Below are 18,678 nucleotides of genomic sequence, written 5' to 3'. Positions count from 1 at the left end.
TAAATCCTGATGTCAAAGTCCGGTCATTTGTTCAGCTCCCTGTGAGATCAAAAGCAGAGTGAGATTCTACAGTGCATGGATTCCCTGCATTTTTGAAAGTTTCTTTGATTAATCATGAGTTGCTCTGGCAGCCTTCTCAAATGCTCTGCAGCCCTCATTTAATCATTCACAGTCAAAGTGCTGACTCGGCCTGATCGCAACCCGCATGATCAGAGCACAAAGGAGAAGGGGAAAGGAAAGCACCGGGCCCCAAGATGCTGGGGAGCTCAGCAATTCACTTGGATCCTAATTAATTTCTGGGCTTCTGTTGGGTGCCTTGGGGAAAGTGTAGAACCTGTGCCCTTCCACTGATGGGGAAAAATGAATCGTCTCAATGGTTGTTGGGTTCTATGGTGTCACATACCAGATTTATGGGTCAGTAAATAAATATTGTCTTCCATAGCTGAGAACAGCAAAATACCATTGTTATGCATCTTTCATCAGAAAATATTATAAGCTGTAGGGCTCTTTTAAGTGCATCTGAAGGAATCTGTGTTGCCAATAACCTCAGGCAAAACTGTCCAGAAAATTAGTGGACCAGTTTCTTTCTTAGCATAGAGTGGTGTGCCAGTGATTTGCTGTCTTGGGTGGATTATGGTCACAGGGCAGTGCAGAAGAACCATTTGGCCCACTGGGTCTTTTGGCCGAGAAATGCCACCTATCCTATACCTGATGTCTTATTAGACATGGGGCAGGTAAAGATGTGATAGTGGATGTGAAGAAACCCCCTTCCTCAGGGGTTTCGAAGTGGGAGAGGGAGCTGTGCTTAGGGCCAGCTCCAGATGCACACGGCTAAGCCAAATGCGTGTGCACAAGGGGAGCTGGTTGTGCCAGTACTTCTGGCCTGAGGAGGCTATGTTGCCCTGCTCGGATTCCTAGGTATCCAGCTCAGAAACCTTAGTCTTCCTCTGCTGGAGTCGTCAACTGCTAAAGGAGGCTGGGACCATTCAAATGAAGAGGCTGCTTTTGTGGAAAACTACTGAGATTCTCAGAGCTGCAACTCCTCTTTTAAGGTTTGGTCTGAGGATGACTGCTGCTGAAACAACATTTGCACTCTGCTCCTTTGGAATCTTCAGCCTGAGTCCTGCAAGGAGTTGTCCAAGGTGCCACTGAAACCATATCTAGGCTAAGGCCATCACTGCTCAAAACCAAATAACTTGCTCTGTCTTTCTGCAGCTGAAAGAAATAATTCTGGTTCACAAAATTATAGCGTTGAGGAGGGATTCATAACAACAAGAATACAAAATTTTTAAATCCCAGATATTTATACTTTCTGATACTGAAACCAAATCATGTGACCTTATTTGACTTGATGAGGTAAACGTGACTTTGCTTTTCACTCCTGATGAATTTTGTTGCATTGAACAGGACTTACGAATTTCAGAGTCGTCATAATCTGGAGAATGTTTCATGTGGTGCTTCTTGGAATACATCATAGATCATTCACAAGGCCAGTTCAACACTCCTGAAGGTACTGGGGGAAAGTTGATTTCTTCCCCACCCTATGTGGGTGCTTCTGTATCAATCACATTGGTGTAAATCAGTCTTCAGAGACTCTCCTCCTCCATTTGTTTCCCTACAACACAAAAGTATGTCTGTTGTGTCCTGAAGAAGTGAGTCTTGTGTGAAACATGTAATAACTTCATTTCCTTGTCCTTGTATTATTTGCTAATTAAACCGGAACTATTACCCTGTAGTTCCATATACATCATAATTAATGCAGACTGTATTCTGTACTTTGTTCATACGCTTACCCTGAACCTATATCACCATTTTAAACCCCCTTGATATCTGAGTACTTTGGAATGTTTAAGTGGTCAGCTGTGCCACCACATAAAGCCATATATACAATGTGTCCTAGGCCTGTGTCCTATTTAAAGCATTTTCTTTGTTCCTGAAGTTTATTCCTCATGTGTGTTATCAAATTGAGTGGAGGCAGATGGATGATTTACACTGCCCGTGGATTAGGTTTGGAGCTTCTTCACCCAGACATGTACAGCAGAGAGTAATCATAATCATAAGCAAAAGATACATTGTTGGCAAAGGCTATTCTCATAGGAATCTTGGGTTATTGGCTAGGAAGACTTTCTTATGGTCTAATCCAATCACTGCAGATGACTAACATGTTCCACTTGCCTCCCTCGTTGTCATCTGCGTTGCCTTGAAACATTTCTTAGCTCTCGTAGATGCAGCTTGTTGGATTCACAAGCATACACAGTGGTGCCGCTTTGATGCCAGTTGAAACAAACTTTCATTTGTTAAGCCACCAAATTGACCACTTGAGTTTGTTCTGTCCATGAAACATTGGTATAAAGCCTTTTTCAGGTGCCCAGAATTCATGGGTATCAAAACTGGCATCACTGGGCACCTGCTGAGGGCAGCAGCCCAGTGGCAGACACCACTGCCAGTCTTTGATCCTTGTGCTTCCTCCTCAATGTTTCTCCCTCTTCACTTTTCCTCTTTGACCTTCAGATGTGGCTGACCTATAGCTCTCATTAGTCCCACCAAACATGGCCAATGGCTAGGGATGGTGGGAGTTGTAGCTCAACCACATCTGGAGGCCCAAAGGTTCTGCAGGCAACGAGGAACCCTGCACCTGTCATCTTAATTTGCCTAGAGGCAGATCTTTGTTATGGATCTTCACCCTGCTTCAGACAATTGCCCACATCATTCCCAATATTCAGTATGAGAGTTCCTCACTTCAGAAAATGGAGACAGAAAGACATGTGTGACAGGAACCAGAAAAAACAGCAATAACTTTGTGCAGAGTTTAGTTTCAAAGCACTGCTTAACTTTCTTTTGGCAGGTGAAAATGATCATCTCCCTGAAAACTCCCACTTTGGGCTCTCATGTATTGAACAGACTTGGAATCATTATTGGTCACCACATTCTGTCCTCTGTTTTCCTTTAGGCTACTTGCATCTATTGTTTTTCTTTCCAGTCTGCTAATTATACCTACTCTGGCAAACGACCGTGTGACATCCAATTCAATGTGATGTGCACTCAAGCTCAGTCAGATTTAATCTGCAGCTGCAAAGGATAGCCAAGCCAGTGGCTGTACTTAGACAGTTAACAAAAGGGCAGCTTTTCCAGTACTTGTTGGTGCAGAAAGAAACTGCAGAGGGAGAGGAAGCGCCCATCAGATATTCTGGCTCAGGGCCATCCAGTCCAAGGGAGGCAAAATTCCAGGTAATCTGAAAACTGGGAAGGAGCTCAGGACTTTGATTGCCCATTTGATGGGCCAATGCATTAGAGTCTACACTATGTTAGGTTAACGGCATTTACGACTGTTTCTCACAATCAGAAACGCCCATTCCATTTACAGCAAACTAAAATACAGTAATAAAAATACATAAACATTAAGATATTGGTACTGCACATATGCCTGGAAAAACAAAAATATATTTGTCTGGCACTGAAACAATGAACGTAAAAATAGGCACCTGGATCAGAGCAATGGCCCGTCTAGTCCAGCCTCCTGTTCTCCCATTGGTCATCCAGATGCCTGTGGGAAACTGACATGCAAGACCTGAGCGCAAAAGCCCTCTCCCCTCCTGCGGTTTCCAGCCATTGGTATTTAGAAGCATTACTGCCTCCAACCATAGTCATATTGGCCATTGATAAAACTTGTCCTCCATGAAATGGTCCAAACCTCTTTTAAAGCCATCTAGGCTGGTGGCCATGGGACACGGGTGGTGCCGTGGGTTAAACCACAGAGCCTAGGACTTGCCAATCAGAAGGTCGGAAGTTCAAATCCCCACGACGGGGTGAGCTCCCGTTGCTCAGTCCCAGCTCCTGCCAACCTAGCAATTCAAAAGCACGTCAAAGTGCAAGTAGATAAATAGGAACCGCTCTGGTGGGAAGGTAAACGGCATTCCCGTGCGCTGCTCTGGTTTACCAGAAGCGGCTTAGTCATGCTGGCCAGATGACCCGGTAGCTGTACGCCGGCTCCCTCGGCCTATAAAGCGAGATGAGCACCGCAACCCCGGAGTCGTCCGCAACTGGACCTAACGGTCAGTGGTCCCTTTACCTTTACCTTTAGGTTGGTGGCCATCACTGCCTCCTGTGAGAATGATTTCCATAGTTCAACTAAACACCATTTGAAGATGTACTTTCTTTTATATGTCCTGAATCTTTCAGCATTCACCTTCTTTGGATGTCCATGAGTTTTTCCACTACAACAGAGGGAGAAAAACTTTTCTCTATCCACTTTTTCTATGCTATGCATGATTTGATAAAGTTCTATCAAGTCAACTCTTATTCTTTTTTAAAAAAAACAAAAATGTCCCAAATGCTGCAACCTGTTGAAGAGTTACTCTATTCCTTTGATCATTTGAGTTGTCACTTTCTGAACCTTTGCCAACTCTACAACATCCTTTCTTGAGGTCAGTGAGCACCTAGTATCTCAGTAGGTCAGTGGTAGGGCATCTGCTTTGCATGGCCATGGTCCCAAGTTCAAGCCCTGGCATCTCCAGAGTGGACTAGCAGAGACCCCTGTCAGAAAAAAAACCTCTGCCAGTCAATGTAGATAATACTGAGCTGGATTGACTCAGGGGTTCTCAGTGGTGGTGTGCCACCCTGGTGTGGCAGGAGAGGATGGCAAGTGTGGTTGGAAGAGTCAAGGACAATCGGAGGCAACCATTTTAGGCACTTCCAATTGACACATGATCACCAATGCACAGGTCCTTTTAGACCAGGGACAGAATGGTGTGTGTGCGTGCGTGTGTGTGTGTGTGTGTGGAACAGGGGCAGGGTGAAATGGGGGTAGAACAGGATGTAACATGGCAGGGTGTGCAGGGAAAAGAACTCCCACACAAAATGGTAGTCGCCTGTATTATATTTTACGGATGATTCATGTTATTTTGTAGCTGCCTGGTTTTGTACTTTCTGGGTGCCTCATAATATGATCATATTATAAAGTAGTTGTGTTCTTCTATGTTATAAATCAAGCACTGCTAGGAGTTGTTTTCTTTTTGTTCTCTAGTGTATTTCTTGTCAATACAAAATTCGGTGCAGATTTTTATTCTGAACGTGTGGCCCAGAGAAAGAAGCTTGAGAACCGCTGGACTAGCTGGTCTGATTCAGCATAAGGAAGCTTCCTGTGTACCTAAACTTATGAGAGATTTCCTATTCCCCGGGGCTCTAATGGACCAGGGTCCATTTTCATAACATTGTTACTGTAGCTCCCCGCAGTATTGGTGCCAATGGAAATTCTTTGCTGAAACAAGGGCTTTCCAAATGCTTTCAAAGGAGCCGGTGAAAGCTGTTGTTCCTAAATCATTTTCTTGATGCAAAACAGATTTTGTGTTGACTTGGCAAACTCCAAGAGAGGAATGAAGATGAAAGAGATGACAGAAGTGTCAGCGTTTCTGAGACTCCCCACCTCTCTGGCCAAAGGAATCAAAATCAGCAGCGAGCATTGCTGGGGAATGGAAAAGAATAGGAAGAAAATCTGCAAGATAGCATCTGCTCAAGTGTCAGAATTCATTAATGGGGAGAAGGGGGAAATGGCAGGCACACTTGGGGTAGCTGGAAAATCTGTGATTCTAAGCAAATGTGCAACTTGCGATCGTATTATTATAGTTTTCTTCAGCTGTGATTACACCCTGCAGATCAAAAGAATTCTGGGCCAGCTTAAGGAGTGCATGAGAAGCTTAAGTGTATCTTGTTGCTCACGGTCTTGTATGCTCTCTGCTCACAAATTGGATTGTGAATGCAATAAAAGTTGGAAATGCTGGATAAAGGCGATACTTAGGAATGGTGAAGTCATGTATAAAGTAAACAAATGGGGAGGCAAGGTTGTATATATAGCCCATTTATGGCATGCTTGGGCTGATACCAGATGTGTGCACCTTTTAGTGGAAAGATCTATGGCTTTGAAGGAAAAGAAGAAATAATTGACAATATAAAGTTATAGAAGTTCATAAAACTTCCCTCTATGCAATGGCCAAGCCTAAACTATTAGTGAAATAATCACGGCAAGGATCTGGTTCCCCTTCCAACCGTCTTCTGAGAGTTACCCATGGCTTGTGTGCAAGTCAAGATGTGGCATGTATTAGTAGAGGCACTTGGGTAAAGCAGATGGAGTCTGGAGAGAAACATCCTGGTAAATGTTTGGTAAACAAAGTGGTGGAGGTGAGGGGCATGTGTGTTGCTAAGCAGAAAGATGAAAGAAGGGTTTGCCTTCTTGACAGCCTATTAGCATGTGCTACTTCAGTAAAGATCATGCCACCTTCCATGGTCACTATACAACACCTCCAACCCGCTCTTAGGAAGCTGGCTAACACTGAGACGAGAATTAACCCTTAAGTTGCAAACTGAACGATCTCTGTTGTAGCACTTCCAAAGGCAGGTGGCGCCATGCCCATCCTGATGGCGCTTGATGCTGAAAGCAAAACAGGGTCTACACAAAGCAATCCCTTAAGGGGACAGACCAGGCACGCAGGATGAAGTGAGGCAAATTTGGGACAGTTTTCCAACTCCATGCATATGCAAAGCACAACTTGTCAATTGCATAGGCCAGTTGCCCCATGCATGCATCTTATGTAAAATTTCTTGCAGATTTGCATTACAGCAATTGCAGCCTTTATTAAAGGGTTGGGGAGCGGCTGTCATCTCTTAGCTCATTTTTTGACCTTGTACTCCGAGTGTATAGAAGACCAACAAACCCAGTTGCCTGGGGGTGGGGAGAGGGTGCTGGTGGGGTTCAGATTGCCCGTTGCAAATCGGTGCTTTCTTTCTTTCTTTCTGTACTTACATACTTGGCCTTTATGCCAAAATGCTATCATTTCCCCCACTGGGCCTCTTGCCTCACTCTGCAGGGTGCCCTGCCCTCTGCAGAACTAGGACAGTGGGGCTAAGAAAATAATAATTCTGCAGGGATACTTACAAATAGTGCCATAAATTAGTGGAAATCATTAGGAAAGAGACACACATACTCTAATCTTCTTTGACTTCTCTTGGGGCTGCTCTAGGCTTAGCTCTTGAGCCGTGCCAACATCAATGGCCACCAACCGTTAGTGGAATTTCTCTGCCGTAGTAGGATGACTCCATTTAGATCACAGGGTATAAAGTTTAACAGAGTTTGCAAGCAAAGCAGCTTTGCTTACAATATATTGCTGCCATTGGCTTTTAGGGTCAGATCTTATCACTGGACCGTGGGGAGGGGGGATCTTTTCTTGGCCATAGTTGAAACTGAGCCACCTTAGCTCTCGAATAAGCTAAAACAGGTAAGCTCTAGCTGGCTTCCATAAGATAGGTCTTATGTCAAGATCCTGCTCAGCCTGGGGAGACCTCCTAGGAGGAAGAAGAAGAAGAAGAGTTTGGATTTGATATCCCGCCTTTCACTCCCCTTCAGGAGTCTCAAAGCGGCTAACATTCTCCTTTCCCTTCCTCCCCCACAACAAACACTCTGTGAGGTGAGTGGGGCTGAGAGACTTCAAAGAAGTGTGACTAGCCCAAGGTCACCCAGCAGCTGCATGTGGAGGAGCGGAGACGCGAACCTGGTTCCCCAGATTAGGAGACTACCGCTCTTAACCACTACACCACACTGGCGTAGGAAGAAGGTGGGACCCCACTGAGAGCCCTAGTACAACTGGGGACCTGCAAGAACCTGCTATAGTCCTAAGCCAGTCCAAAGTACTTGGTCTGACAGATGTATTATCTCTGATGGGAACTCAGGGCAGCCAATTCTGATGGGGCTCACTGTCTGTATCAAACAGCTGATTGGCACTGACAGTGAGTCCTGCTTATAAAAGAAAGATTGGGAGCTTACATACCATGCCAGGTATGGGGCAGGTAGACCCAGTTGGAAGCCCAAGGTCAGTGTAAGAGCAGCCATTTGGCTGCCAGGAAGCTTTCTTGCCAGGGGTCTCCTTGGGAAAAAGGCTCCACTTGAGAGTAAATCCAACGGTGGGTGAATCCACCAAGCAAATGATGTGAAAGGGGATGGGGCTGGCCATGGAGAAATCAGCCTGCTGAGATAATAATTGCTTCCTGCTGAACTCCTGCTGGAATGCTTTTGCTCAGAACCTCTTCCAGTTTTTCTCTTAGCTTCTACATTCCTCCCTTGTAAAATGACTTTCTCTTTCAGTATCTCTGCTTCAGCCTAAGAGAGGTCTATATAGCAGATTTTCTCCTCCAAATCACCTCATGCGATTTGTATATTATTGATGGAACAGTTTTATTCATTTATTCTGTTTTATGAGAGTTTTATGATGTTCACTGCTTAGATGTTTTAGGATTAAATAGTATACAAAAGTGTATAATAAATAAATGTATACGTCTTCCTCCCTTGCAGGTGCCAGTCATTAGAACTAGTATACAGGGATTGCGGCACCTCAGGCCTGAGGGCCAAATGTGGCCCTCCAGGTGTCTCTGGCCCTTGGGATCCTCCCCTGTGAAACATCCTCTTCCTTGGCCACTTACCAGCCCTGCCTTAATTGTATTTGCTTGTCTGGAATATGTCCTTGAACTCTGATAATGATTCTTGTCTGGATTGAGAATAGAAGAGTGGTGTTTGTGTGTGTGTGTGTGTGTGTGTGTGTGTGTGTGTAGAAGCTAACTTACTGCTGTTGGCATCCACCTGTCTTGAGAGACAATGGCGTGTGCCTCTGGGGGGAGGGGGAGTCAAACCACTGGAGAATCTCAGCGCCTGCTGTGGCTGCAGAGACCGGTAACTTGTAACTGCTGCCTCTCACATTGTTTTTGCTGCATTAGCAGCACCAAAGTGACCTCTCTGTCATGCCCATCACTTGCATTTGGCCCCCCAGAAGGAATGCAGCCCTCAGCCTGAAACAGGTTCAGCCATGTTTTCCACACGAGGCAAGCTCATATTTGCATTAAACTAACTAGCTAACTTACTAACCATTGGTTCTTATATATTATGCTTGCCTCCCCAAGAGAAACTGGTTCTTTCATGTTCTTACCAGGTTTTGCAGGCATGGGAGTCATTTGCATATCTGTGTTCTTTGCAATAATGCCACATATGATGCTGTAACACAGGGGTCAGCAACCTTTTTCAGCAGGGGGCTGGTCCACTGTCCCTCAGACCTTGTGCGGGGGCAGACGGCGGACTATATTTTGGGGGGGGGGGGAAATGAACGAATTCCTATACCCCACAAATAACCCAGAGATGCATTTTAAATAAAAGCACACATTCTAGTCATGTAAAAACACACACTAATTCCCGGACCACAGATTTAGAAGGCGATTGGGCCAGATCCAGCCCCCGGGTCTTAGTTTGCCTATCCATGCTGTAACATATCTACAAATCTCTTTGGATAGACCCATCTGCTGGTCCCTGCCCCATTTGCCCTGCAGAGGGAGCTGTTGCAGAGCCAACATGGACCCTGCCACCTGCTTTGCACCAGGAACAGGCAGTAGTAGGTAGACTGGAATCTACCAGCAGATCTGGGTGAGTTCAGTAGCTTGGTGAGGACTGTTGACTACAATGTTTTACAATGCTGAAAGTTTCTGCCATGGTGACTGGCCTGGTGCTAATTGCTTCTCTCTCGGCCTCTCTTGTAAAATATGAGTAACAATTGATTGTCTTTGATCAGGACTCCTGGCCACTCTGAGATGTAGATCTGTATTCGTATATGTCAGCCTTTCTCAACCTGGTGCCCTGCAGGGCTGATGTTTTAAAAAGGTTGTCAATTATCTGTAGACAATGATATGAACGAATACTGATCATATTCATTCGACCGATTTCCATTGCTGACCACAATTGCTTGTGGACTACAACTCCCACTTCTTTTTCTGTTTCATCAGAACAGCTCAGACTCTTAATCTCAGGGCTGCAGGTTTGAGCCCCACATTGCACAAAAGATTCCCTCATTGCAGGGGGCTGGACTTGATGACCAGCTTTACAATTCTATAATTCTATGATGGAGAATTCTCCACTATCCATTAAGGAAGGGAGCATTCTCTTCCCTACTGCTGGACATAAATGGGAAAAGCAGGTTTCTCACTTTCCTAAATATTAGAGTGCCATCTCTTCCTACCACTTTTCTTAAGTAGGTAAAGGTAAAGGTGACTCTTGACCATTAGTCATGATCGACTCTGGGGTTGTGGCGCTCATCTCGCTTTATTGGCCGAGGGAGCCGGCGTACAGCTTCCGGGTCATGTGGCCAGCATGACTAAGCCGCTTCTGGCAAACCAGAGCAGCGCACAGAAACGCTGTTTACCTTCCCGCCTGAGTGGTACCTATTTATCTACTTGCACTTTGATGTGCTTTTGAATTGCTAAGTTGGCAGGAGCAGGGACCGAGCAATAGGAGCTCACCCTGTTGCAGGGATTTGAACCTCCGACCTTCTGATCGGCAAGTCCTAGGCTCTGTGGTTTAACCCACAGCACCACATAAATGCATTTCGGCACAGAAACTCAGGTACAGAGCACATGCTTTGCATGCAAAAAAGTCTCTAGTCCAAACTACGGTATCTCTAAAAAGGAATTTGAAGCAGCAGGTGATCTGAATGGCCTTTCCCTGTGGACCAGGAGGGCTTCTGCAGATGAGAGTGGACAGTGCCAGGCTAGATGAGCAGCATCTGAAATTCTGTTTCAGGAATGGTGAACCTGTGGCCCTTTGGATTTTGTTGGACTCCAGCTTCCATCGTTCTCAGCAAATGGTAAAGAAAGATGGGAACTGTAAGCCAATGGCCTCTGGAGAGACGCAGGTCAGCTACCCAACCTCTCCAGATAAAATGTAACCTTTTGAGCCAAGGCGCTCATGATGGGAGGCACAAAATGCAGGCGGAACATTGCTCTCAGGCAACAATGGCAAAGGAACACATGGTGTGAGGAAGGAGCCTTGTAAATCAAGTGACCTTGGGGGCAACTCCTTGTGATTTAAGTATCCATCTGTGCAGAGGGACTTTTTCCACAGTGCAACACCCACATGTTCTGAAATCAAAGCCATATGGATCCTGTAATGTCTGGACTTCCTTTTTATGCCTCTCTAGGTATCGCCCTGCAGAAGGGTTTTGTTCTAAACTGGATGAGCCCTCCCTGAACAGAGTAAGTGGACTGGAGGGGGAAAACAAATTTCAGATCTGCTCATTTCACTCTTTCCAAATTTATAGCCCAGGACAGGTGTAAAATTACAGCAACAAGGCAGTAACTCATGCAGCCCCTACAAATGCCAATTATATGTCTTTTTTTACAACATCAGGCCTTTGCCCAAACACATCGTTTGAAAGAAATATGCTGTTAAAAATGTATCCATTCAAAAGAATGCTTATGGGAAGAGGGGTTGGGAATCTTAATGTCATTCCTTCTCAAGTCTTAAAATCTTCCCCCCATTGCTTCCTATTTCCCTCCCAGCTGCATGGGATAAAACAAGTCTGGGTTATGTTTTGTTGCGTGCACACACAAATCTTGCTGAGCTAAACTAAACAACGCTGGAAAGTAAGTGTTCATAAATGCAAACCATTTATGGTTCCGCAGCTGTGGAAACCACTGACCAAACCCAGAATGAGGAGCACCCATGTAAAAATAGCCACCCCTGTTATTCCAATGGCAGTGACTCAAGCTACACAGCACACCATACTGTTTACAAAAGAGGAGCCAACCCTGAGCTGAAGCACACAGTCAGATCTGATTGCAGCGCGTTGGCCATTGTGTGTTGTTATCTAGAGCAAAGCATTAAACATCAGAATACAGTGACTCAGGGCCAATGCTATCTCCAGTGGGAATGTACTTTGACTTCTCTGCGATTGTGATACCCTCTCATTTGGGGTGCGTTTCTGTGGGGCTTTTCTCTGGGTCTGGATGTGCTCAGTTTGTACAGTCTGATCCTGGCGTGCCTGGTAGGAGCATCTTCCCCACAAGTCCTTGCAGGGTTGGGCTCCTGGAGCCCTTGCCAATCTCTCCGGGAGGCCTTATTATTAAACTTATTGGCTGGGATTTGGAAGAGCGCAGGAATCAGGATTGTTTGAAGTGGCTGAGAGTGTGTGACAGCCAGAAATGCAGGCTTCTCAGCCTTGCCATTGCTCTTTGTACAGAGCATGAGGCTGAGCATGCAGGTACATTAAGGCTCAGTGTGGTGAAGTACTGTAAAGGACCTCAGACCTCACCAACCACATCCCATTTTTCTGAAAACAGTATTTTAGCCAGCAAGTTTATCATACTTTTCACACAGCAGCATATTATTCCTCCTGGGGAAACTGCCTGCTGAGAGCCGAATCATTTCACGGCAAAGCTCTCTGGGGAAGGTAGGGCACAGGAATGCCAAACTGTGAAATACGTTTTAATAACAAAATAATGATCGCTGAGATCTGCCATGTGTCAGTGGAATAATTTTCTTGCTCATTAGTTGGATAGCTATTGAAGTGGGCTAGTGAGCTCACAAAGGCATATGTCATAACAGAGGCATGAGCCGCCTGAAGTCTCTCTGGTAAGGAGAGGGGAGCAGGAAGAAAGGGGGTGAAAGCAAGACCGAGGGAATGTATGTAGGGAACTGCCTTATCTAGAGAGTCAGATCATTGGTCCATCTAGCTCAGCCTTTCTCAACCTCCGGTCCCCAGATGTTGTTGGACTACAACTCCCATCATCCCTGACCATTGGTCCTGCTAGCTAGGGATGATGGGAGTTGTAGTCCCAAGGTTGAGAAAGGGCAATCTAGCTCATTATTGTCTACACTGACCAGCAGCGGCTATCCAGGGTTTCAGTCTTTCCTAGACATACCTGGAGATGCTAGGGATTGAACCCGGGACCTTCTGCATGCCAAGCAGGTGTTCTGTCACTAAACTACAGCCTTTCCCTATTGCAACATAAGCTGCCTGATACAATGTCACACCCTAGGTCCATCTAGCTCAGTATTGTCTATGCCATGGGTAGGCAACCTAAGGCCTGGGGGCCGAATCCGGCCCAATCGCCTTCTAAATCCGGCGCACAGATGGTCCGGGAATCAGCGTGTTTTTACATGAGTAGAATGTGTGCTTTTATTTAAAATGCATCTCTGGGTTATTTGTGGGGCATAGGAATTCTTTCATTCCCCCCCCCCATATAGTCCAGCCCCCCACAAGGTCCAAGGGACAGTGGACCGGCCCCCTGCTGAAAAAGTTTGCTGACCCCTGTGTGCTGATAGATAGTGGCCCTCCAGGGTTTCAGGTAGGGGACATTCCACGTCTTCATCTAGATTTAGATACAATTCGATTCTACTTTTATTTTGAAATGGTCACAATAAACCTCTGCTAGTCATGTAATTGTAATATGCCAGTGAAGAGTAACTGCTGCAATCTAAAAATGGTGACAGCTTTTGAGTAGTTTCTGTGGATAACAATTGCAAAAGGAAAATTAATATATAAGAAAATATTATAAATTAAAAAGACAATTGACGAATATAGGCAATAAGTTTATTGTTACAAAATGGAAGAGATGGGAAGTCACTTATTTATGAAGAATATTATCAGTTTAAAATTACATCTTTTTCCCTTTTCTCCCCCCCCCCTTTTTTCCCTTCTTCTTTGTGTACAGCAATGTTTGCTGAACTATGATAATTACAATCATGAACTTACTTTGAAAGCAAGAATATGCATAATTGCAAGATGTAAAGTTGTGGTGTAAAGATATATTTGTGAGTAATAAAGGAAAACTAAAAAAAATTTAAAAAATTAAAAAACTACTTTTAAGTGAAATAGTTGATCAAACCTTTCAAACTGCACTAAAAAGGTAAAGGTAAAGGGACCCCTGACCATTAGGTCCAGTCGTGACCGACTCTGGGATTGCAGCGCTCATCTCGCTTTACTGGCTGAGGGAGCCAGCGTACAGCTTCCGGGTCATGTGGCCAGCATGACTAAGCCGCTTCTGGTAAACCAGAGCCGCACACAGAAACGCCGTTTACCTTCCTGCCGGAAGGTACCTATTTATCTACTTGCACTTTGATGTGCTTTTGAACTGCTAGGTTGGCAGGAGCAGGGACCGAGCAACTGCACTGATTCAATCCAAATTTTGCATGATGGTTCCTGAGGTTAAAAAGCAGACTTTTGTCTGTGTTTGAATACAGCTGGGCACCATTTTGAATCAAGATGGTGGAGTAAGCCTATGAAGACTGTACTGATTTTAACTACGTACTGATTTCAAAGTTACACAGATTTTTTGCTTTCTTTTAATCCCTCAACAAAACTGGGCATGTGGCTGCTAGTTAGCAAGAAGAAAGAGGTTAGTCAGGCACACGGGGACTGTATGAACTGGTCTTAAAACAGAGATGGGGAGCCTGTGGCCTTTCAGATGTTGCTGGGCCTACAACACCCATTTCCCCTGACGTCTAGCACCGCTAGCTACAGCTGATGGAGCCCAATATCGTCTGGAGGGTCACATGACATTTAATTTTTTTGGGACTGTTCAAGTTGTGTGCTTTAATGCACATTCACAGAGCACAGCATCCAGTTCTTTTCTGTAAATAAAAACATGTGCGTGTGTCTGTTTGCATAGTTTTATCTTTTTATGGCCAAGCAATACAAATGTGAAATATTACAAACATGTCCACATCATAAAATAGTTTAAATGTATCCTATATGTTTATCATTGTGTGCTGCTGCTGGACAGAGGATGTTTTCTTTTTGCTGACACTGTATTTCAAGCTCCATGGAAGCGATTTCCTCCCTTATGAGTTCTGTTTGAATAATATTTCCACAGCTTAAAACATGCATTGCAAGCATACTGGATAGCTTTTGGAGCTGGATTGGACAAAGGAAAAACTTGGCCACATTTGGAACTCTAACAGATGTTTCCATGCAAAGATACAAGTATTTTCTTGTCTTAAGGGCATTCCCTTGAGTGAGAGGAGGATAAAAAAAGCGAGCAGGGAGATGCTGCGTTCTAATCATGGAAGTAACAACACTCTGTCATTGCAGTGAATAATGCAATTACTTAGCATTTATAGTTCAATCCTAGACATGTCTGCTGTGTGCAGTGGGAATGGGAAGGGTGTACAGGAATCTGGTCTCAAAGTAATGCATTTTTAACATGTATATATCTACGGGATTTCAACCCCACCCTTCAAACAAATTACTAGAAGGGCACGCAAAGAACTAACAGACACATAAATGCAATAAAAACAATAAAAATGTATAAAGGATATCCCGAGCAGCAAATCTTAAAAGAGAACAGTATTGTTAGAAGAATTAAAGGTGCTTCCAGCTTTTGGGTGGTGCATTGCAATTGTTCATGAACAAGACAGGTCAAGATCTCCCAGGTAAATCCACCTGCATATTACGCTGCAGCTCCATCTCAGGGATGAGGAACTCATGGTCCAGACCTCTAGAGCATATCATATGGCATTGTCAAACAAGTAGACCGTCAGGAAAGGAGTATGCCTGTGCAGGCAGGCAGCCAAATTCCTCATGCATGGACACACCACTGATGCTAATCAGCATGGAGGATGCAGAGCTAGAGGATCTTACTTGCTATGAGACAGGGTTCAGTATCTATCCAGATAAGAGCACATCCCATTTGGCTTATACCTCAGGAAGCAGGCAGGCAGGTAGACTGGGGTTTCCTTACCAAAAAAAGAGAAAGAAAACAAAACGTACAAATGTGTGTTTTCAACAATATAACCTCTTCACATAGCACACAGTTAAGGTATGGGAATTGCTCCCACAGGAGACAACGATGACTACCAACTTGGATGGTTTTAAAAGAAGATTGGAAAACAAAAGCAAAGAGGACAAGACTATACATGGCTACTGGCGATGATGCCTATGCTCTGCCTCCACGGTCAGGTGCAGTAATGCTTCTGAATAACCCTTGCTGGATTCCACAGGAGGGCAGAGTGCTCTTGGGCTCAGGCCTGCTTCAAGGCTTCCTTTGGGGGGCACCTGGTTGGCCCCTGTGAGAACAGGAGGCTGGACTAGATGGGCCCCTGCCCTGCTCCAGCAGGGCTCTCCTTATGTCCTCTTGCATGCCAACTCTTTGTGGTTACATGGTGCAGTGGTACCTTGGGTTACAGACGCTTCAGGTTACAGACTCCGCTAACCCAGAAATAGTACCTCAGGTTAAGAACTGTGCTTCAGGATGAGAACAGAAATTGTGCTCTGGCAGCCTGGCAGCAACAGGAGGCCCATTAGCTAAAGTGGTACCTCAGGTTAAGAACAGTTTCAGGTTAAGAATGGACCTCCAGAACGAATTAAGTTCTTAACCCGAGGCACCATTGTATAAATATTGAAGGTATAAGATAGCCCATACAACATTCCAATGCCTCTGTTCCTTTCCCCACCAGCTACTTGGCTATTTGAGATCGTATGCATTTTATACAGTGGAGGCGAAGCACTGTTTGAGGAAGTAACCACACAGCCAAGGCCACCCACATGGGTAGCATCCGCACATGTTACTGCTCTAGCCCCAACCACATGGGGCTATAGCAGTGTTTCAGCTGCAGTCACATGATAGCAGTGGCAATGTATTTGAGACCAGCATTCTTTGTTTTTGAAAGCTTGGTTTACCATGTGGAAAACATAATGTCTGCAAATAGAATGACATAGGCTTGCTCCTTTCGGACTTCGCTTTGATCACCAGGACCCATTTGAAAGAGGGCTTAAACAACTTGTGGGGTGATTTTTGGAAAAATATTGGAAATAGTTTGGGTCGGCAGGAGAGGCATATGCAGTAAAAATGCTGGGACTATGGCTATGGCAGTAGGCAAATCACAAAATGTAGATGTATTACAGTATTTTAATATTTTTTGGAAGCCGCCCAGAGTGGCTGGGGAAGCCCAGCCAGATGGGCGGGGTATAAACAATAAATTGTTGTTGTTGTTGTTGTTGTTGTTGTTGTTAGAGTAATATTAAGTGCATCTAGTTACTGTACTGTAAGATTGGAGTGATTTAATATGCTAGGGTTGCCACAACTCCGGAATTTCCCGGACATATACGGAATGCTGCAGCCACAAGCAATGTACAGGCGGAAATCGGCTAAATGTCTGAGAGAATTCAGGTGTATGTCAGCCGTGTTGTATTTTGTTGTATTTGCCAGTTTTCCTCAGAAATAGCTCCAAAACATCCAATTTCTTTATGATTGTTCAAAAAAAGTTCAACAGCTTTGGCCAAAACTGAAAAAAGCTCAACAGGTTTTCAGTCCTGATTTTCACTTTTTGAAATATGGCAACCCTATGAGGAGCCTAAATGAGCAGGGAAGGAGTTGAGAGCATTATGGAAAATATAATAATTGAAACCAGGCCAGGACACAGCTGCAGGAATATAATTTGCGCTTCAACCAAAAAGGAAAATATACTAAAACAGCCACATCTCTTCTGGTTGCTCAGTTGTAGGAAAGGGCCAGAAAGAAAGAGCCAATGTGCATTTTACGAAATATCTGAGAGACTTGAATGAATATAAATACTTGATCTGTAAAAACAAAATCAGCCAGCTTTTCACACATGCACGTCTGCTTTTTGAGAGCATGAAAATCTAAGTGGAATTCAAGGTAGCCCATTCTGTTGTCCGTGTCAACTGGTCTTAACTTGGCTTTCGCCAACCTAGTACCCTCCAGAAGTTTTGGACTACAACTCCTATCAGCCCCACACGTTTGGCTATGCTGGCTGGGGCTGGCGGGAGCTGTAACCCAAAACATCTGGGAAAGGCCAGGTTGGTCAAGGTGGTCAGCCCAAAGCTGGGAAGGCAATCACAAAAATGGTGCCCATATGCTGGCAGCTGCAGGGAGGCAATCAGATCAGGGCTGTGGCATGGGGGGGAGCATTATCCCTCCCCTGGTGATGCCATGGCCTTGATCTTAATCAGGAACCTCCCTAGTTGCTTCTTGGTGGAACAGAGGCTAATCATTCTAGTCGTGAACATCTAGTTTGGTAGGGGGGAGGATGCAACTTGCCTGGAAGATCTCTTATTTTGGAGGTCTAAGAAGCAAGTTCTCCAGTCCAGGCTGGAAGATAGGCTCTTTGGATGAGATGTTGACAGGCTGCTCTGAAGGCTGAGAAGTTAGAAGCTCGCTCTTCCCGTTGCTTACTTCCAGAGTTCCCTGCCTCATTCACTTTGCACTCTTATTCTGAAAACATCTAGAAATGGAAGGCAGAAAATACTGGAAGTCAATGAGGATTCTGTTATGGGAGCTGGAGAGCCAAGGCCAGTCTCCAGGCCACCAGTTTCAAGGAGTTGGGGGGCTGGTTGTCCCTCCAAGTGGGCCAGAAGTATTTGGTCCAGGCAGGAGTTGAGTTCTGGAGCAGCAAACCAAGGATGAGGAATGCCAAAAAGACAGGTTCATTGTCAAAGGTAAGCAGAGATCCATTTAAGTACCGGTACATGCACACACATACCTTCTGACTTGCACAAAATTTATTTTGTTTGTGGCTTTATTGCCCTTGGTCTTGACTGAAACCACACGGATCAGGATAAGAGCCAATGGCTTTGTTTATTAGTAAGATCTGGTGCAAATGATTAAGTGTTGGGTAAACACAGTTATCTCTGAAATTTATAAATATAGATGTCTATCTTCCTGTGCTGCATTCCGTCCACCAAAGCCATGACTTCAGTTATGCAGCTTTGACTCGTGTGGACAGCCTTATTAGGGAAGGAAGGAAGGCTGGAGCTGCCATATGCTCAGGATTTCATCAGCACTTAAGAGTTGTTTGTCTGGAAAGCAGGCCTTTAGAAAAATAAATTGTGTCATACTCCTAAAGTAGGATTTCAG

This window comes from Podarcis liolepis, assembly GCF_965112155.1.
Source record: "Podarcis liolepis genome assembly, chromosome: 12".
In the NCBI taxonomy this organism is placed as follows: Eukaryota; Metazoa; Chordata; class Lepidosauria; order Squamata; family Lacertidae; genus Podarcis; species Podarcis liolepis.
This window is presented reverse-complemented; position numbering follows the sequence as displayed.